The sequence below is a fragment of the Hemiscyllium ocellatum genome, chromosome 28 (genome assembly GCF_020745735.1).
Source record: "Hemiscyllium ocellatum isolate sHemOce1 chromosome 28, sHemOce1.pat.X.cur, whole genome shotgun sequence".
Classification (NCBI taxonomy): domain Eukaryota; kingdom Metazoa; phylum Chordata; class Chondrichthyes; order Orectolobiformes; family Hemiscylliidae; genus Hemiscyllium; species Hemiscyllium ocellatum.
The window spans coordinates 21,754,042-21,777,161 of record NC_083428.1 but is presented as its reverse complement, the minus strand read 5'-3'; positions in this window follow the sequence as shown (position 1 = coordinate 21,777,161).

Genomic DNA, 23,120 nt, shown 5'->3' with positions numbered 1-23,120 from the left:
AATTCAAGTTCTTGCCCATTTTCCCTACTTTCTGTCTCCTATCGCAAAGCCAATAAGACCATTAGGTCAGATCTCTTAAGTGACATCTCTTAACCAGGTTAATAACTTGCTTTTAATTCTATGTGTTTTAAATTTAGCTCATAAGATATTATGTAGGGCTATTGAAGAGGTTCATGTAAGAAGCATTCAGAGTTTGCTCTGTCCATTATTTTACTCTCCTTTTCAAAATATCTACAGGTTCTTCAGCTATGATCTATCCTTCATAATTTATAGATAGTGAGGACTGCAGATGCTGGAGAAGTCAAACTCAATAAAGTGTGGTGCTGGAAAAAGAACAGCAGGTCAGGAGCTATTGATGTTAATTTTCAACTGGGCGGAGGGTGGGGGGGAGGGGGGGGAGTGTCGTGTGGCTTTCCAAATATCTACTGTGTAGATATTGGAGTCTTTTGATGGAAAGCCACCACTGCTAACTTTGATGTGACTTTGTTTCCAGGAGGGTATTTTCCCTGGTGTCGCAATGCGTATGGTATTTCCCCAATTTGTAAGGATATAAGAACATAAGACCTAGGAGTAGAAGTAGGAAATTCAGCCTCATGAGCTTGCTGTGCCACTAGGTATGATCATGGCAGATTTCATCTCAGCCTTAACTTCACTTTCCTGCCTGGTCTCCTGCCTGTGACTAGTTAAAAATTCATCTCTTTAAATTTACTCAATGTCCCAGTACCCATTGGACTCTGGGGTAGTGAATTCCACAGATTCATAGTCCTTTGAGAGAGTAACTTGTTCTTATTTGGGCGTTTTAAATCTGCTATTCCTTGTCCTAAAACCACAACATCTTGTTCTAGATTGCTGCAAATGAGGAAACACCTTTCAACATCTACTTTCTCAATCCCTTTAGCATTTTATATATCTCAATTAGATCTCTTCTCATTCTTCTAAACTCAAGACAGTAAGGCCTAAAGTACTCAATTTCTCTTCAATACACAAACCCCTAATCTCTAGAATCTATCAAGACTGTCTCCTTTGAACTGACGCTAATATGACTACATCCCTCCTCAAGTAAAGGGACCAAAAGTGAATGCAATACTGAAGGTGCAGTCTCATTAATGCTTTATACATTTACAGCAACACCTCCCCGTTCCTTTTGCAATAAATGCCCAAATTCCAATTGGCCTCCACTTACCTGCTGTATCTGCAATTTTGTGGTTTTCGAAAAGTCCAACAGATTATAATAGATTTATTACAATTATTACATACAAATATTAGATTAAAATTGCATACATGCTTCAAACAGTTCTGGGGTACGATGAGACCTTATTGTTATTTATTTTAAACAACCTGTTCAGAATTGTAATGACACACCTCTGGAACAAGTAGGACTTGAACCCAGATCTTTTGGCCTAGGGAGATTACCACTACACCTCAAGAGGCACTAGTGAGACCTTCATACCCCCAGGTCACATGCCATGACATAGTGATAATGTAAGCATATCTCTTAAAGATATATTGATATGTGAGACTTAACACAACAGGATTTGTGGATTAACTAAGATATATAAATTGGGTATAAGTGATATAATTGTATGTTTTGCTATAATGACTGTACAGAACTTTTGTTTGGCCACATTAGAATATTGTGTACAATTCTGGTTGCCACACTACCTGAAGGATGTCGACGCTTTGGAGACGCTACAGAAACGGTTTACCAGGATGTTGCCTGCTTTGGAGGGTATTAGCTATGAGGAGAGATTTGACAAACTTGGTTTGTTTTCACTTGAATGTCAAAGGGTGAAGGCCGGTCTGATAGTTGATCACAAAATTATGAGAGATATAGATAGGATGGATGTTGGAGTCTTTTTCCCAGGATTGAAATGGCAATTACTAGAGGACATATGTTTAAGGTAAAAGGAATTAACTTTAAAGAAGATGTGAGAGATAAGTTTGTTTACCATTAGAATTTTCATTTCAGTCCTTCACACAATTGCTACAAGGTTAATTCTGTGGATGATGTAAGCTTTATCAGGATTTATGATTTCCTCATCGCCAAATTACTTCACGGAATATATACCATCACTAATGACTTGTTTGCACAATATTTTACCTTGTTTGGTTGATTAGCAGAGTTTATCGGATGTATACTCCTTTACCTTCTTACGTAGGCTCCCACACCCCACTTAGTCAGCTGACTTCTGCCCAGGTACTGACAATACATGTTCCATATAAAGTATTTTATGATCTATTGCCCAAAGATAATGCTAATTACCTCATCTTTCTTTCTTCTTATTCTTAGTGGCATCCTGTACTGTGAACTTTTGTCCTTCATTGAGAATTCTCAATTGCACAATATCCCAACAAACCACTATCGCTAACAAATATGCTATAATTTCAAATTCAGATCTTAACAGCATGTGGCCTATGCAACAAAAATTACATTATGGGCAAAATCTCAAATAGAAATTATTGGAATAATAAAACATAACAAGTAGCCACACAAACATCCAGATTCTTCCTTTCTTTAAGTACAATCCGAATAGTGAAACAGATGGCATCCTTAAGAAAACAGATTCTACAAGAAGTAATTAGAATTAAATCTTAATGCCTATCCTTTAAAATGTCATAATTCAGGGAAGCTACCAATGTAGATACTCAATATGAATGTACATTGCATCTTTACCTTAATTTCTTTGTGCATGTTTACATTTGAATTAGTCTCAGTTGTTAATTTTCAGGTTAATAACAACTCAAAAGTTAACTGTTTTCTCTCTCCACGCATGCTGCCAGGCCTGCTCAGTTTCTCCAGCAATTTCTATTTTTGTTTGTTTCAGACCTGCGCCATCTGCTGTTTGTTATTTTGCAAAATTAAAAGTTTTTTTTGTTCAACCCCTAGAATTCAAAACTAGAGGGCATAATTTTAAGATGAGAGAAGAAAGATTTAAAAGGGACCTTCAGGGCATCTTTTTCATATAGAGAGTAGTTCATATATGGAACAAGTTGCTAGAGGCACTGGTAGAAGCAAGAATAATGACAACATTTAAAAGACGTTTGGATAAGTTCATGAATAGGAAAGGTTTAGAGGTATATTGACCAAACAAAGATAAATAGGACTAGCTTAGCTTGGGAAACTTGGTTGACCTGGACAAGTTGGACCAAAGGGTCTGTTTCCATGTTGTATGACTCTATGATTGTGACTCTATGAGAAGGGAGGTTTTAAGTTGGGTTGACTTGAAGCCATGAAGTTTATAAGCATCATATTTGTGACCCAATACTCATACTTTAATATAACAATGAAAAGCCTTAAGAAATTTCGTGATCTCAGACTTTCACTGCTGCAGCTCTATGGACCATGCTAGTGGAAATAGAGCACCAAATGAAAGGTGTATCTGCTTTTATGTCTTTCTGCTTAACATCACAACTTGTGTGTTTTTTTGAAATTCCTACTCTTCCCCAACAGATGGTCACATGCTAACACTCTGCCTCAAGCGTTGGCCAACTTTAAAACAAAAAGTTAACGTTTCCCTTTTCTTAAAATTCTTCACAGTGTGGAAACAGGCCCTTCAGCCCAACCAGTCCATGCTGACCCTCCGAAGAGTAACCCACCTAGACACATTTCCTTCTGACTAATGCATCTCACACTACAGGCAATTTACCACTACCAATTCACCTGACCTGCACATTTTTGGACTGTGGGAGAAAACCAGAGCACCCGGAGGAAACCTGTGTAGTCATGGGGAAGAATGTGCAAACTCCACACAGACAGTCACCCGAGGCTGGAATGGAACGTGGGACCATGAGGCAACAGTGCTAGCCACTGAGCCACCTGACTTAATGGCCTCAGTTATAAAATAATAAAGTGGGACAAACAACAACTGTTTCTCACTTGTAATTACCACTGGCCACAACGAACTGATGGCCACAGTTTGCTTCTTATTGCAGGAGCTCCATCCCAAAATGCAGCTGATTACAGATTGCATTTGTAATCTGTAGCTGTCACAGTGAAGATGGAACAACACAGGTACCGCCTCAATAATAAGGTGGGGACGGGTAGGGAGGATTTAAGCTCATAATAACTTTTGCATGATTTAAAATTGTCATCCAGGAAGCAATATTACATGCAGTTAGTTGTTCACCGAGTGACAAACTTGCTGGACTCGTTGCAATTGAATGTCTGCATTACCATCTCTAGATGGATATTCCAAAGGTGCTGACAACTAGCAGCCTAGCATTTGCAATGTTCTGCAACTTAGCTCCAATTTTTGCTCATCCCTGAGCCAGGGAAGACATGTAAACCGTTACAATTCTCTTATAACTGATTGGCCTGACACCCGTCCTACACTCGTGGGACTTGCTGCCAGCTGTTGTTGCTATGATACCGTTTCTATATTTATAGCTTGGCGGGGGTTGACTTTAAAATCATTTCACAGCAAGTCCATCACTGTGACGTCAGTGAAATTTGTTGAAATCTCGGTGAGATACATAGGTAGGTAGAGTAAGAGGGAGGGTGAGATGGCTATCTGCAGTGGGCAAGCGGTATGACTGCAAGCGCCAACAGCTCCACCAGATGACTCCATCCAGGCATGTTGCAGCAGTGTGATATTTCCAACAAGCGATACCGGGCGTTCTGGTCAGTGGATTTAATCAAAAGTCACGAAGCCTTGCTCAACGCAGCCCGGAGAGATGCTGTCATCTTGCTCAAATCAATTGGAAATGCATCCAAACAGTGGATCAGCAGACCTTCCAATATCCTGCTCCTGTACTACCGCTGGAAGTGGGCTGATGCTCTTAATGACATTGTCAATTTGTACCGAAGGTAGAGCTTTGCATGTTTGTATTTTCGAGGTATTTACAACATATGATGGATAATGGCGTAACTCACCGTTTTTTTGAAGAAAAAAAAATGCACTGCGGATGCATTGTTAATCTAGGTCAGAGAAGAAAATAAATTAAATCCACAATCAGAGTTTGGGAGGGATTTGACATTTGGAAATAGTTGCAGATTTTCTCACTTGCAATGGTGAATTAATTCCTTCCGGCTCCGACAGAGAGGAGTCCACAATAACGTCCTGCATTTGTTAATATTAATACGTAGGAAAGTTTCTAATCTTCCATTCTACCCCCCAAAAAAAAATTCCGCCCTTTTTTTCATGAAATCTCACTGCTTCGGTTTAGGAGAGAATGGTTTGTGTAAAACTGCTCGAGTATCGGGAAGTTATGTCTCCAACAATAAAGAAAACGGTGATGTTTTTACTAATAACGAATCTAAAATATTTGATGAGTTTGGGGCTACAGCTCCTTAATTCACGGAACCTTCTGATTGTTAAGTAATGCAAGGTTCAGAATTATGTGAGTTGGAGATGACAAAGACGTTTGATTGGTGACAGAGTGCCACTGGTTAAAACTGGTGTAGGACAGTGAATTGGGCCAAGTATGTGAGAGATGACCTAGTTTATTAGTCATTAATCAGTGCTTCAATCTATTAATCATAAACTTAAATTGCTTTGTATCAGCCAACTGCCTTAACTTTACAATTTTCCAGTAATGGCTTCTCTCAAATTTGATTGAGTTTTTTGAGAAAGTAATCAAAATGACTGATGAGGGCAGAAAGGTAGATGTTGCTAACTTGGATTTCAGTAAAGCCTTTGACAAGGTTTGACATGGTGAACTAAAGTTAGGTAACATGGGATTCAGGGTGAGCTTCAGAATAGTGTCATGGTAACTTTTCAGTCCACCTGAGAGAGCAGACAGGTCCTCAGTTTATCATCTCTTCTGAAAGATGGCATCTCCAACAATACAGCACTCCCTCAGCTTTACACTGGAGGGTCAGCCTAGATTTTTGTATTTTATTTTCATGGAGTAAGTCTTGGGTCATGGTGATACACACTGATTCACAGCTGAAGGAGGTAAAGAATAAGAGAAAGGAAGATCTAAATAACATCATGGAGTAGATCATGAAGGCAAAGGAGACGATGAAGGAGTGGACACGTACAGGAAACAATTGCGAACAAAAGGTGGGTTATGCTTTTTCATATTGAGAGTTTCTCTTTCACTAATTTGCTAATACAATAACAGCATGTGAACAAGATGTATTTTGTTGATGTGCCAATTGGTCAGCAACTTGAGGCAAAGGGAAGTTACCTTATGAATTGTAAATCCTCAAATGTTCTGACTGATTTTCACCACTCATTAGCTTCATGGGAATGCCATTTTATCCTCCAGCTCCTCCCGGCTTTTGTGTAGTTGCTGCTGTTGCACATTATATGGACACTAAGAACGTTGTCTAATAATTAACAGAATAAGCACCCCTTCAACTATGTGATAATTATTGATGATTCCTCATCAATGTCACTGACCCAGAAAGTAAACAATTAAAAATGTGATACCTCTTTCCTCCAGATATTTAATTAATATGGGAGTTTTTAAATGTCAGATTTTAATTCCCTTTTCTTGTGCTTGCTTTCTGTCTCTCTTCCATCTTAATTCAATCTTTCTTTTTATCTTTAATTCTTCAAGTGTATTTGATAAGGCTGTGAAACCTGGCCTTGCCTAAATAGAATTGGTAGGGGAGATATATCATTGCTCCTGACATTCATATAAATCTCAATGCCCTCTTGCCCTTGATGTGTGGTAATCAGTATAAATTCCCAGCAAGTTACAGCAAGAAACATTTTTCAAGATCAATTTTGATTTTGGAGCATAATAAGATGCTCAACTTCAGCAAATATTGGCATACTGTGGATAGGGTCATTTATTATTGAACTGTCATGTTCAAGCCATTAATTGGGTTTGCATATCCAGCCATTAAGCGTTGTTCCCTGATTATTATTTTACTGGGACTCTATTTTGCTGTTATGTTTACTGTCTTCAGTTTTGTATATCTCCACATTAAACTTTTATTTCCAAGGGTTCCAAATGCTTTCCATTTACCTTTCTCTAAAATCCATTTCTTTGCTCTTTTAAGTTTGGATTATTTGATTGAACAGTTCAGCATTGTTATGACTTAGTTTGCATTACTAATAGTGGAGTGGTACGGCACAAAAAGAGGTAGATGGGGCCATTTTTCTGTGCTGGCTTGTTGAAAAAACTTGCAAATAGTTCCTTTCCCAATTTTTCTTCATTTGCTATCCAATTTCATTTTGAAAATGCAAATGGAATCTCCTTGCACCACTTTAAGGCATAGCATTCCAGATCACAAAGCCTTTCCTTTCCAAAAACAATTTCCTTATGTTAACTTGGCTTCTTTTGCCAACCACCATATCTCTGTGTCCTCTGGAAAAGGGCCATTGTCTCACATATAAAATGTGATCACAGATATAAAGCTTATGGCAGTTTTCTTTTAATTTTTGTTGGATGTGGGAAAATAAGCATTTATTCATCCATTCTTAATTGACTTTAAGATGATTGTGGTGAATCACCTTCTTAAACCTCCATAGTTCTTGTGTAGACATACCTACAGGACTGTTAGGGAGGAGTTTCATAAGTTTGACAGTGAAGTGATGGCAGTGTAGTCCCAAGTCAGTTTGTCATGTGACTTAAATGGGAAATTGCAGGAATTGTTGGAGCAGCAGTGGAGGGATTTGAAACACGTGGATGAGGAATTTAAACCTCTTGGAATCAAGAATCAAATAGTCTGTTATTTTATAAAAGGGGAATGGTGAATGATGAATGCAGCTTAGTTTGGAAAGGATATATTTGAAACACGAAGATTTTGAAAAAGTGGAATTGATTGAGGGTACGGAATGGAAAATCAGCAAAGGAAGTATTGAAATAATCCAGAAGAGGTGATGGATTGGAAAAGATGGAAGTGAGGGAGCATCATATAGAGGTCAGAATGAGAAGCCTTAAAAAGGTGGGCCTTAAAGCTCAGCACTAAGCCCAGTATAATGCTGGGGCTAAATGTGGTCTGGTTCTGAGAGGCATGAAGACACTGATATGGGAATAGGCAAAGACTTCGAACCCGATACAAACTGCGAGGGGCTGGGAAATTCCAATCTGACCGTGTCATGTTACAAAGCCAAAACACGCTCAGTGAATTTCCATCTCCCTTTCTACTTGAGTTTGCACATAATATAATTTCAGTGCTGTGCAAAACTAGGTCACAGAGGGAAAATTTCCACCTGCATTTCAACATTAAGATTTAGTCTTGCATGGAGTGGAGCATTGCACATGTATGGTTGAATTGTATGAACCCTCTGAAGACAGGGGGGTGGATATTGGTTAGAAAATGGTTAGGGAAGATGAGGTCATGGAGTGCCTGTCACTTTTTCAATGCACTGGAATTTTATTTGTGACAGGGAGTAACAATCTTTCCTCAACCACAGGCAATTTACTTGTTGCATATTGTTGTACATTTGTTATATACTTGTTGTGTATACCAATTAGAAATTTATGCTGGTGACCTTCCCACTATATGAGGACACTCCCAGTAAAACCTGGCAGCCTTCTTGTAGGCTAGGGCAGTGTGCCTGTTTTGGTAATCTGTGGCCCAGGGGTCCCAAGTGACAAAGGTTATCCTGAGAGAAAATGCCTTACTGTTTGCACTCCAACCTCTTGCAGGGAATTTGATATCTACTTTTGACAGTTGCAATCCCTGCAGTAGACACCACACCTGCTGCTAAATTATCAGTCCTCAATCTAGATGGCAGTTCTTGGAGGTGGGCTCCTGTCTTTTAAGTGGTTGGGACACCTTGTTCTAAAAAAAATGTTATCAGAGGTCAACTAAACACTCTGTTGTGTTTGCTTTCCAGGGTTGAAAAGTGTGGCGCCGGTAAAGCACAGCAGATCAGGCAACATCTGAGGAGCAGGAGAGTTGATGTTTGAGCTTAGATTAGATTAGATTACTTACAGTGTGGAAACAGGCCCTTCAGCCCAACAAGTCCACACCGACCCGCCGAAGCGCAACCCACCCATACCCCTACATTTACCCCTAACCTAACACTACGGGCAATTTAGCATAGCCAATTCACCTGACCCGCACATCTTTGGACTGTGGGAGGAAACCAGAGCACCCGGAGGAAACCTACGCAGACACGGGGAGAACGTGCAAACTCCACACAGTCAGTCGCCTGAGTCGGGAATTGAACCCGGGTCTCAGGCGCTGTGAGACAGCAGTGCTAACCACTGTGCCACCGTGCCGTCCATAATGCTCCTCAGATGCTGCCTGACCTGCTGTGCTTTTCCAGCGCCACACGTTTTGACTCTGATCTCCAGTGTCTGCAGTCCTCACTTTCTCCTGTATTAACTTTCCAGCCTGGCATTAGGACACCCATGTTAGAAATGCAGGTGCCTTTTAGTTTTTGTATCTAAGATGGCTCTTTTTTTCTTATTTAGGGTTTCTGTACCTAAGCTGGCACCACAGAATGGCAACTTTGTGCACTTCTCACTGTGCTCAGAATTAATTGAGAGTAGGTGCTGCTCATTGGACTTTGTGTTTAATAGCTAGGATCATTTATTGTTGGTGATCAATAGATGGAAAAAATACCATGGGTGATTTGGTGATAGAGAAAAAAAAATAGTTGCGATATAGAGCACTTCTGAATATAAAACTGGCTTCATTTCTTGTGGAGAGTTAACGTCTGGACAAGGAAAGGTGGAAACTCATGTTTGTGTTAAACCACAGATTTACAATTAAACCTTTATAAATCACTGAAATTCTTTTGCTGCTTAATTCACCAATGGATATTAGTCTATTAAACAGCCCATCACTGATAAAATCCAGCCCTTAGAGTACCATTCATTGTCTATTTCATCCAGTGGTTGTAGATGCTAAGACAGCATAATGATATTCTTAACCATATCTAACATTCTTGAAATACTCTTCAGTATAAAAACAGACCCTGGCTTACTCATAAGTGATGAATCCCCGATAACACTTCTCCAGTAATGGACAGCATTCAAAGTGAATGCATGTTGGGAAATCACTTGACCTATCATTCATTTTAAATTATACTTTGGAAAATTAATGTGGAGCTTAAGAAGGCTTCAATGCAATATTAATCATTTTATCAATCTATATGTGCATCACATCAACTATTAAATATTAAAATAAGACACGTTTAGAGCAACAGCGTTACAAATGTTAAGTATGTTTTGCTTATAGCTAGCAGTAATTACTGAAGAGACAGAAATTATTCACTTGAATGATTTTCATGTTAACACCTTGCTAAACAGAGAAACAATGAGGGTATTTTGTCAAAAGTTTTAACAAGTGATTTGCTTAACCTTTTTCATGCACTGAAATAAATGAATATTGTGCAGTAAATTAAATATAACTTTCTGTTCTAGATGAACTCTTCCAATTTTAATATTATCAAATCATGAATCATAGAAACAGTGGAAAAGCTTTTCACTGTATTTTAATGTGCTCACTGTAAAGTACACGTGACAATAAAAACATTCATATTCATGTCTTCCCTTTTAATACTTGCATGTTAGAAGCTTTTGCGTTAGAATATTTGTTTACATTGTACATCAAAAATGTAATTGTTCATCTGAAGTCATTCTACACTTACCTTAGAACAACAAAGTAATTGCAGGCTTTCTCTGGGAACGTAGTGAATCCTAGTTTTCAAACCTGTAGTGTTTTTTTTCATTTTATGTGGCACTTTTTCTCCAAATTAAAGAATTAATGATTTAAACAAATCATTCTGAATCTTTCGACATTCATTGGGTCTAATAATATCCCAATCACTTTTCTTGCTGTTGAGCCATTTCGCTATTGTAACCACCCACTTTGAATAGATGCCTGCCTTTCTTATCTATTCAAACAAATTAAATGTCCCCAAGGCAATGGCCTAGATACAATTCCTGCATTGTAACATGAGCATTGGATGCAATTAAATAGTTACCTCCATCCACCTGATGCTATCCTATTTGTTATTAACACAGTGTACTTTCGTAGCTATTTTTTCCCATTTCGATCTGTATCATATTTCAAATAAATACAACCTATTCATTTCCTATGATGGAATTAAAGTATTTAACTCTCAAGAGTTACAATTCATTGCTTTTCCAGAATTTGATTAAATCACTTAAGCAATTTATGCAGTTACATTTTTATTTATAATCCAATACAAATTGTTACTGCAAGTCAATTCCAGGCATAAGCTTTATTTCATAACTTTGCAAAACAAGAACTGGAATAAGATAAAATGATAATGTCTGAATTAAACAAGATTTGGAGAAGCTGGTGTTGGACTGAGGTGGACAGAGTTAAAAACTTGGTGTTGCATGATTTTTTTTTTAACTGAACTAAACATGTACATGACATATGCTAACACCCAATGAGATCAGCCAAACTTTAAGAATGTGGGATCAAGCAGAAAAGTAGCTTTAGGTGAAGTTTATTATCTTATTGAATAAAAAAAAGGCTTAAGCAGCCAAATAGGCTCTTCCTGCTCCTATTTTTTATATAAATAAGTAGTCTTGAGAGAACATGTCAAAAGCTAATTCTAAGTTAATATCAGTTGTAGCGTGTAATACAATGGAAGGGAGTGTAGTACACCAGTGTTCTGCCACACAAATATAAATGTATTAAAATGTTAGTACTTAACCAAGGTATCCAAGCTTCATTAGGTCCACCACTTTATAAAAGTCCAATTTAAACAAACTAATAAAAAGTAAACATATTCTATTTTCACACACTATTGTACTCATTTAGACCTCATTTAAAATAATGGAAGAACTTTCCTTGTTTGGATTTATAGCTTGTCTCATGCTTTATGTTTTTTGAAAGAAGTGACATTTGACAGTATTTGTATCATTGTAATGTCTGATGTACGTACCCTGCTATCTTCAGGAATCTGGTGATAGGCACATCAAGGTCCCTCTGATATTCAGTATTTTCTAGAGTTCTACCATTCATAGTGTAATCTCTTGCTTTGCTAGCCCTCCCCAAGTGCATTATCTCACAATTTGCCTTTGCTCTGCCCAGCTGACTAGTTTATTGATTCCCTCCTGCCATTTATACCTATCCTGTTCACTTTTTGCCACCACATTTGCCACCAAATGTTGTGTCATCCATGAACTTCATGATCATGCCCCCTATACTTAAGTCCAAATAATTTATATACACCACAAATAGTAAGAGCCTCAGCACTGACCCAGTAGAACCACACTGGAGCACAGCTCCAGTCACATTCCTCTAACATCATGCTCTTGTTCCTGCCTCTCAGCCAATTTTGGATCCAACATGCTACTTTCCCATGGGATTCTTATTTTCTTGACATGTCTGTCATCAGGGACTTTATCAAAAGTATTGCTGAAGTCAATCTCGAGCTCATTAAATGCATTACTTCATCAGTACTCATCATTATCTCCTCAAAAGGTTTGGGCAGAATTTGTCAAACGTGACCTAACCTTAACAAATCCAGGTTCATTATCTCTAATCAATCTTTTGTTTCCATTTGCATTCTGTCACTTAGAATTCTTTCTAATAACATCAGGTTAGACTGACTGGCCTGTAATTCCCCGGCCTATCTCCGTTTTGTAAAATAATCATCATAGAACCCCTACATTGTGGAAACAGACCATTTGGCCCAACAAGTCCACATCGACCTTCTGAAGAGTATCCCACCCACACCTGTTCCCCTACCCTATTACTCTACATTTCTCTGGCTAATGCACCCAACCCACATATTCCTGAACACTGTGGGCAACTTAGCATAGTCAATTCACCTAACTTGCACATCTTGGGACTGTGGAAAGAAACCGGAGCACCCAGAGGAAACCCACGCAGACAAGGGGAGAATGTGCAAACTCAATATAGACAGTCGCTTAAGGCAGGAATCAAACCTGGTTCCTTGGCGCTGTGAGGCAGCAGTGCTAACCACTGAGACAACGTGCCATATAATGGGACAACATTAGTCCTCCAGTCCTCTAGATCCTCACATATGGCCAGAGAAGATCAGAAAATTACTGCCCCAGCCCTTGTTATTTCCTCTCTTGTCTTCCTTAACAGCTTAGGATACATCGTATCTGAGTCTGCAAAGTTATCCACTTAAACGGCTGCTATAACCAGCTAGTACCTTCTCTGTGTTAATTGGTTCTAATATTTCTCCCTCTTCCACCCTGACGTTTATACCTGCATCATTTTCCAATGTAAAGATGGACACAAAGTATTCACTGACGACTGTGCCTTTGTCTTCTGGGTCTCCATACATATTACCTCTTGAGGTCTATAATAGGCCTTACTCTTTCGCTTATCATTCACTTGCTGTTTATATATTACGGAACCCTTTTCGGTTTCTCATGTACTCCCATTGCTTTCCTAATTTGCTTTTCTAAGTTCCTCTTTGCACTTCCTCTAGGATATTGAGCTATATTGAGCTCTTGATATCTTTCAGAGGTTTCTCTTTTTTTTCCTTAAACCAGAGCTTTATGTCCCATGACATCTAGAGTTCTGTGGTCTTGGCCCAATCCTTTGTTTTTATGAGATTATATTTGCTCTGTACTTTTGATGGTTCTTCCATGAGTGCCTCCCACTGTCTAGTTCTATCTGCAACTAGTGGCACCAGGTCCGCGTGGACCAGATTGTATCCTATCTTAGTAAATTTAGCCTTTTCCCCGATAAGAAATTTTAGTCTCCGCCCATCCTTATCTTTTTCCTTAACTATCCCAAATCTAACTGAATTATGGTGACTATGTCCAAAATGTTCCCTTCCACTTTCCCAAGCTCACTTCTGTGGTTAAAATAGTTTCCCTGGATGCAATTTGAGGATTTTGTGCCCTCACTACCTTGCACACTAAAACTGTTCCAGTTCATATTTGTGTAGTTAAAATCTCCTACTACTAATGCCTTATTATTCTTACACTTCTCTGAAATTTTGATTCCCTATCTCTTCCTGACTGGTTAGGGTGTTCATCACATTTGCCCTTTTGTGTTTTATTTCACTCTTATCAATGTGGTCTAATTTTATAGTCTTTCCAAGAGAGCTTCACCCCTTACTGCTATAATTGATTCCTTGATCAGTATTAGGATTCCTGTCCTCTTCTATACCCCTCTCTACCTCATTTGAATATCTTGGAATGGTTATAGAATTTCAACAAGATCCTACCCCTCAACTCTGGATGAAAATACCAGTACCAATTATGGAGGAACCTTATAATAGCACATGTGTCTTGATTGAAGAATAGAAGGTCAGCAATTGAGGATGCTAATTTGACCACTTTATCAACCTTCAGATCATGTCTTTGAATGTGGACCTGGGCTGTTGTGGAGCAGTGGTAGTGTTCATAACTTTGAACTAAGGAGCCCAAGGATGTCACAGCATCACTGAATAGGTTAATTAAATATACCTGAATATGAACCAGAAAAGCTTTTGTGATGTGGTGGTAGGAACAAATCTCATCCTTCACCAAACGTTATTACAACAACTCTGAACAGGTTAATTTCAAAATATGTGAAACCAAAAGCCTTGCAGAAAATTTTGGGTATGTCTGGTTAGAAAACCATGTGAGGGTACTTGACATATTTTGGAATCACAACTGCAATGTTCCAGAAATGGGTCGGGCATCCAAGTTTCCTGTTTCTAGACATTATAAAGCCTAACCAGGCATCAACTATTAACTCAACTATCGAAAGCCTTTCCCGAGAGAATGGGTCCAGATGTAAGCAAGAGTGCTCTTCCAAACCTTTTGTGGATCTCACTGCCAATTTCCAGCCCATTATTTGAAACAAAATAAAAATTGCAGAAAGTGTACAGAAAGGTCAAACAGCATCTGTGGAAACTAAAGGTCCAAATTTTATGAAAAATCCCACTAAATTTAAGATTATGGAAAAATGGGTCTTTTTTGTCCATCATTTTCATATATTACATGATACTCTGTACACAATTTGACACACAATGTTTGGCCTGTATTCTTTCTTAATTATGTGAGAGCAGAAACACTGAAAGTTATGTTTGATCATGCATTGAACATTCTTCATGTAATTTAGCACATTGAAGAAAGACTCATTTTGTTGAAGTTTCTTATCTTGCACTCATCTGGACAATTTTAGAGAACACTCATTCAAAAGGAAAACCAATGTTTTTATTCTGCATGAGTACTGTTAGGTTAGCAAGTGGACTGTGATTGACAGAGTGTGGCCAGGGAAAATGAACTGATTAATGATGAATGACAATTCAATGTCAAGCTTTGATTACATTTTAAACTCTCACTCTAGTCAGAGCTTTCCTATGAAATGTTGTCTTCAAGTTTGTTGATTTGAAACAGGTAGAATTAATGTACGGATTCTGTCTTTAAAAAAACAGCCCTGTGTATTAGTATGTGTAGCTTCTAGCACACAAGGACACCTCCCTGCAAGCTTGACTGACAGTCCTAAATTGCCAACACAATTCTTCAAACATTGGAATTGTTCAGCAAATGCTATCCAATTACAGATTTACATCTAATGATAGACACTGGGGTCAAGGATTTTGCAAGCATGGGCTGGTTGGATACGGTCGGGTACTTTGCTTGTTATGAAAAGTAAAAGGTCAAATAAAGTTGCCATAATCCTACCAGATCATAGAGCTGCTCTCATTAAAGACAAATGGTGGTGATTTAATCTGAGGGTCACGTGAGGGGAGCAATTCAGAAGGCAAGTCCTTCATGGTACCCTCAGCCAGATCAAGAATTGAACCCATGCTGTTGGCATCATTGTACTTGCAGATCAACCAATTGAGCTAACCAGACAGTTGAAGAGATGTGAAAACAAAAATTGCTGGCAAAGCTCAACAGGTCTGGCAGCATCTGTGAAGAGAAATTGGAGTTAATACTTCCACTCCAGTGGCCGTTGCTCAGAACTAACGCTAACTGTCATTTCTCTCCATCGATGCTGCCAGGTCTGCAGAACATTTCAAGCAATTTCTGTTTTTATTTCTGATTTACAGCACCCGCAGTTCTTTCATTTCTTAGCAGAAGGGATGTGCTATTTTAAACTATTTGACAGTCTTTGGGACATATGGCCTACAGACCTGTCAACAACCTAGCACTGAAATTCACCAGCTAGATCATGAAGTATTCTGAAATTGGAAACCTTTGTCTGTTATTGTCTTGCAGATGGAATGGTACAGAATCTGCAGAAGCAACCAATAGCATCACCACTCTTCGCCACAACTGGAGCGGAAAAGTATATGAGCTCCATCGAAAAGGTGTTACTGATATTGAACTGAATTCTATTGAGCAGCAACATGTGAAATTTATCTCAGAATTTATATATTTACAGAAAAAAAATTTACGCCATGCAGCGGTTACCACTGAGGTAGGTAGCTATCACTGTCAAAACCTTTTGCATTAAATTTGTTTGCAATATAAATATTTGCCTTCTATAAATTCCAATTCTATTTATCATGTCTGAGAATAGGAGCCAGTGAGAATTATATTAAGATACTATCCAACATGGTGAACGCAGAAAAAAAACAATTCACTCTAGATTGAAGTTTGGTGTCTTGATCGTGTTTATTCATAACGACCATAAGATAAAGGAACAGAATTAGGCCATTCGGCCCGTTGAGCCTCTGATGTGTTTCTCAACCCCATTTTCCTGCCTCCTCTCCATAACCATTGATCCCCTTACTATTCAAGAACCTAACTATCTCTGTCTTAAATACATTCAACGACTTGCCTTCACAGCCTTCTGCGGCAATGAGTTTCACAAATTCACCACTCTCTAGATGAAGAAATTCCTCCTCAGGGTCATCCCTTCACTCCCTGCCCTAGGTCCCAGCCTGACCTATTGGTGGAAATATTTCCTCCATGTCCATTCTTCCATGCCTCTCAGTATTATATAGGTTTCAATGAGACCCCTGTTCATCCTTCTAAACTCCATCATGTACAGACCCAGAATCCTCAACCACTTCTCATGTGACAATCCTTTCATTCGCGCAACCATTTTAGTATACCTGCTCTGGACTTTCTCCAAGGCCAGTACATCCTTCCTTAGGTATGGGACACAACACTACTCAGAATATTCCAAATTCAGTCAAATAAAGTCTCAGGAGTACATCCCTACTCTTGCATTCTAGCCCTCTTGGAATGCAAACATTGCTCTTAACTTCCTAAATGCCAAGTGAGCTCACATGTTAACCTTAAGTGAATCCAGAACCAGCAGGACTTACAAGTCCCTTTGTGCTTTAGATTTCCTGCTAGATGTCTAATCACAGACTCATCACACTAAATGATCTTAGAGCTGCTACCTTCTCCCTGATTATCTGTAACTGTATAAGGTAGCAATCCATTGACACTGTGAGGTGGGCCGAAAACCCTACCATAAGTAAATGCTTGTAAATGCTCAAATGACTCTGTGAGCTACTGATGCTGAGCTATTAATTTGACTTTATTGAGATCACCATCAAATGCAAGTCCAATGCTTAGGAATGACTTGAGCGTCCAGGATTCTTTTCTTTTCTTTTTATATCTGAAAGTACTATCATACGCAACTAAACTTTTTTTCCATCACCAAATCACCATGAATTTTGTCTTTTGCTTGTTTTTGATTATTAATTGCTGCAGGTTGTGGCTTATTTTTTTCTACCCAGCTTGTGGCCTTTTTTAAATAAAAACCTTTCAATCTGTTACACACCTCCTGAACAGATGGGACAAGAACCCAACCACCTGGCACAAAGATAGGGATACTAAGGAATTCAAGCCTTAGTTACAATGATGACCTGGGCATGAGAGATTGTGGCTTCTTGAATGCCAACAGTTTTTGATCCAGCTGACTCACCTGTTCACCCAGTCTTTTGCCTCATGAACAAATAAATGAAACTGATGACTATTCACCTGATGTACAATGACATCACAGCTGTATGGGATAGGTTTGATGGAGCAGCAGTCTTTTCCTGGCTTTAGGTTTCTTGCTTTGGACAACAGCAGCTTGTTGTCAATGGGAGGTGAGAGTCAGTTTAAAGGATAGTGACATCAACAGTGTGACCTTCTGAATGAATTACCATGCATCCATACATTTCAGTTATTCCAGAGAGCAGATGTATCTGTGCCTAAGCACATGCAATGCAGGAATGCATGGTTAGTGTGCTGCATCTGGACATTGAACTCTCCCACTTTTTCCTATTGGAAACTTCTGTGAAGAGAATAAATACAGGAAACTTTGCAATAAGGGCTGATTACAACCTGCAAGACCTATATCATACCATAGTCCTCCTTGTGAAAGAGTGACTAAAATTAAGAAAAATAAAAATGATCAACAAAAGATGGCACCACCCAGAAGCTTGGGAGACATTTGGCCATATTTCCTCTGTTGTATACCTACTTAGAATTTTTGAGATAATGTCAGTGTTAGAGTTGCAGTCATGTTTTGAGTAGTTCAGCCCTTCTGATTTATTAGTGATGTTGTTGTCTATAGATTTGACCTGTCACATGCCGTTCTGAGGCAGCCAGATTGCTTCCATTCTTCCGTCACCACCATTGTAAACTAAATTGTTGGAGGTACCCCAGAGTTATGTGATATTAAACCCTCTTTCCTCTCACTCTCCAAATGGTCATCAATCACTATACACTACATTTGCCATAACAGATTCTAGTTTCAATAGCCCAAATGTAACAGTTTACAAGCACCATGTTCTCATTGTTACTGGCATGATGTTATTTCAACTTCAAGACCCCTGTATTTTTTATTTATATAAGTTAACCTAATTGTCTCTAAAACCTGGTATGTGCAGTGGGGTTGGGAAAAAAAAAGCACCAGTAAAGATATTTCTTGATGGGACTTGGAGGTCTGTAAAGTAAATCACAGACAACTGAAGGGTAACCTGTGGTGTAGGAGGCCCTAGATTTCCGAGAAGGGCTTTATGGTTTTACTTTCTCATCTGCTGTGTTTTGGCATCATGATTATTGGAAGTGAGCAGTAGGTGTTGACCTCACAGAAAATATGCTAAAATGATTGTTATCCTCTGACCCCCACCGTTTTTTATTTCAGTCAGCACCACGCTTGCCTGGAATGAGGTCATAAGACACAGTTGAAATTGCAGCGTAAAAGTAGCATCGTGCCTCAGCGATTTTAATTCCTCACATGCCCCAATGTCATTAGGGTGATTAGCTAAAACTAACACAACTTTCTCCTTTTAAATGGTAAGACTGAGACTGACTCACTCATCCCATTATTATAGGATATTCCTGTGCAACTATAGACCTCAGTAGAAAGAGACAAATGCTTAGTGTTGTGAACTAATAAAAATGTTTTACTTTAAACAATCTGACAAATAAAGAAATAGGATTTCAGCAAATAGTTTGTATCTTTGCTTCTTTATTTGCTACAGGAATTGATACACATGCATAACAAAGAAAGCCAAACCGTTGGGAGCTGTATTTCTGAATCCAGTGCTGGTATGTTTTTTTTAATAGCACTACATCCTTTCTTTAAATAAATTAAGGAGGAGGTGCTGGTCACAGCAGAGCTATGAAACAAACAGAAAACCTAAGGTGAACCTGTTTAGAGTCATAACTAATGTAATTGGGGTAATGTCACTGGACTGGTCCCGAAATGTTGATTTTTCTGCTCCTCAGATGCTGCCTGACCTGCTGTGCTTTTTTCAGCACCACTCTAATCTTGACTCTGATCTCCAGTATCTGCAGTCTTCACTTTCGCCTAGTAATCCAGAACACCAGAGTAATATTCTCAGTACGTGGGTCTAATGATTTGTCATAAAAACCCATCTGGCTTGATAATGTCCTCGAGGGAAGGGAACAGCTACCCTTATTACCCTGGTCTAGCCTACGTGACTCCAGATCCATTGCAATGTGGTTAACTGCCCTTCAAAATAGCCAAGCAAACCACTCACTTCAAGGGCAATTAGGGGTGGTCTATGAATGCTCAACTTGTCAATGACGCCCACATTCCATGAATGAATTAAACATTAAACACAAAAACTTTCAGGGTTGCCTGTGAATTACACAAGGCTTCAAGTGAACTTGCTAACCCCTGCTCCTTGGCCACCCAGGCATGTCAGTAAAAGCTGCAGAAGAGAGGCAGGCAGCCAGAGGTAGCATACTCACAGCCAGTTCACAAAGTAATGATTGTGTGAGCCCATATCAACCATGCTTAGTCCTGGTTGAGTTTAACTCATTGTTTGTTGCACGATTTGCTTGACTACATGCTAGCAGTACTTCATTTTTTTAAATTACTTTCCTTAAACTTTTGAAAGTTTGGACTGATGAAAGGTTCTGACTTGTGAGAGAATATGAGTGTCAGAGTACATTTTTGCCAAAGTCTACTATCTGCATGTGAGCTGAATAGTGAGAAGCATCCTAGACTCACGAAGAAGATCACAAGGTGACCTTCCTTCATAGGAACAAGAGAGATGGGGAAGGGAATAGGGTTTGAACTCAAGATAAGGAGATGGAGAGGAGGTGGAAAGGTATGTGGGGTTTGGAATGGGAAAGAAAGAGAAGAGAGCAGCAGACATGTAACCGAAAAGCAAGATGAGCAAGGACTGAGAACTATGAGGAGTCAAGTGCTAACAGGTAGAGAAGATCAGATCTGCTGATCAGTAGGGAGTTTGGGGAATCTGGAGGCAGCTTGTGTCTTTCAACTGGGGTTGGGAATGAGCCAGAATATTGTTCAGAAGTGCTACATCCAGAAACTAACTCCTTATGGGTTTGGTTAGTCCAGTTATAGAGTCATAGAGATGTACAGCATGTAAACAGACCCTTCAGTCCAACTCATCCATGCTGACCAGGTATCCAAAATTAGTTTAGTCCCATTTGCCAGCAATTGGTCCATATCCCTCTAAACCCTTCCTATTCATATACCCATTCAGATGCCTTTAAATGTTGAAATTGTACCAGCCTCCACCACTTCCTCTGGCAGCTGTTTCCATACATGCACCACCCTCTGCGTGCCCATTAGTTTCCTTTTAAATGTTTCCCCTCATAGCATGGGGCACGATCTCCATTCCAGCTGGAATGGAGTCGGCAGCAGTCTTCTTGTCCTACCCATAGTGGAGATTATGGATTGTGGCTTGGTCCTCCCTTTAGACAGAGACCTCAAGAAGAAGAGAAAGACATTGAGAAGACACTGACATACACATTTTAAAAATGCTCAAATGATTTCTCTTTTGTTTTCAAGAGTCCTTATTCTGCGTGTTTCCAGAATCACTGGTCTGTTTGGAAATGTTCTGCAAAGATGTTTTGGAGCTCTCAGAGGAATTATACAAGAACTCTGTCCATGTCCTGGAATCAAATGGAACAGTTCTGCCTGATCCTGATCAGGAATGGTGGAAAATAAATCTTCCAGATTGGATGCAATACATCAATCAGGTCTTGCCTGCATTAGAGGACACAATTATTAGTATTCAGAACATAACACATCAGTTTCTGGAATATTTTAAAACAACTTCGATTGCTTGTAGCCTGAAGAGTCATCCTGACATGGGGTACTACATCAGTGACTACAGTTTTAAAGAGGCATATATGAAGAAAGTGTGGCACTTGTAATGAATGTATGAAAAGTTATATAAAAGTTATATAGTGGTATACATTCTGCTCAAGATTGAGAGAAAATATTAAATGTAAGTAAAAACAAGACAAAAAAAGTGGTCAGCTGAGCTGTCATTTTATTCATCTCATCCCACAGAAGATTGAAGGAAAATGTTGAATATTTTATCACTTTGTAAATTGACCCAATACCATTACTGCCACTGAAGTTTGCTTTCAATAAAGTTAAAATATCTGGATCTGTATTTTCAAATGATCTAATTTATCAAATTAATTATTGAATACATTAACATGATTTCAGCATACAGGTTTTAATGCAATTGAATAATTTTACTTCATATTTGTAAATCTCCCTCAGAACATTACTTGATAATAGCCCATTCAGATTTCCATTATTGAAAATTTGTGTAGCATTTGGATCTGTAGTTGCCATTTCTGCTGGACAGTTCAAAAGATCATTCTAGTTATGATTATAGATTTAGAAAACAGACTTTGTATTAGGGATGTAGGTTTGCTTGCTGATCTGGAAGGTTGGTTTCCAGACGTTTTGTCACCATACTAAGTAACATCATCAGTGAGCCTATGGATAAAGCACTGGTGTAATGGCCCTCTTTCTGTTGATGTGTTTAAGTTTCCTTGGTTGATGATGTCATTTCCTATGAGGATGTCATTTCCTGTTTTTTTTCTCAGGGGGTGGTAAATGGGATCCAAGTCAATGTGTTTGTTGATAGAGTTCGGTTGGAATGCCATGCTTCTCGGAATTCTCATGTGTCTCTGGCTTGTCCGAGGATGGATGGGTTGTCCCAGTCGAAATGGTGTCCTTTCTCTTCTGTATGGAAGGATACTTGTAAGAGTGGGTCATGTCTTTTTGTGGCTAGTTCATGTTCATGTATCCTGGTGGCTAGTTTTCTGCCCGTTTGTCCAATGCAGTGTTTGTTACAGTTCTTGCAAGATGTTTTGTAAATGACATCAGTTTTGCTTATTGTCCGAATGGAGTTTTTCAAGTTCATTAGCTGCTGTTTTAGTGTGTTGGTGGGTTTGTGGGCTACTATGATGCCAAGAGGTCTGAATAGTCTGGCAGTCATTTCTGAGATGCCTTTGATGTGGGGGAAATTGGCTAGGGTTTCTAGACATGTTTTGTCTTGTTTGTCTCTCAAAATGACGTCACCACAGGAAATGACATCACCAGAAATGAAACCTAAACACATAAATAGAAAGTGGGCCAGACCACTAATGCTTCATCCGGAGGCTCACTGATGATGTTATGTCTGAAAACGAACCTTCCAGCTCAGCAAGCAAATCTACATCCAGAACTTCAACCTGAGCTGTAAATCTTCTCAAAACTCACTATCTTGTATAATGGTCAATTCCTTGTTCAAAATATGTCATCACTGTACTACCAATGACTTAATAATATCTAGTTTAAAGTTGTTCAAAATGCTTGTGTTGGAGGATACATATTTTGTATCACTTTTCTTCATCAAAAACTATGTACCAGTGAATTATAAACCAGTGCAATACATAACTCATGACTTTATAAAAATGGATGACTTTCTTTCACTATATCAGTACAAGGTACCTTTCAAAATAATTGCACCACGTGATTCTTATGTACAAAGAAATTTATCAAGTGGAGCTATTGTGCATGTTATTGCCTCAAAGAAAAACAGACGTTTACTCAATAAACACTTGCA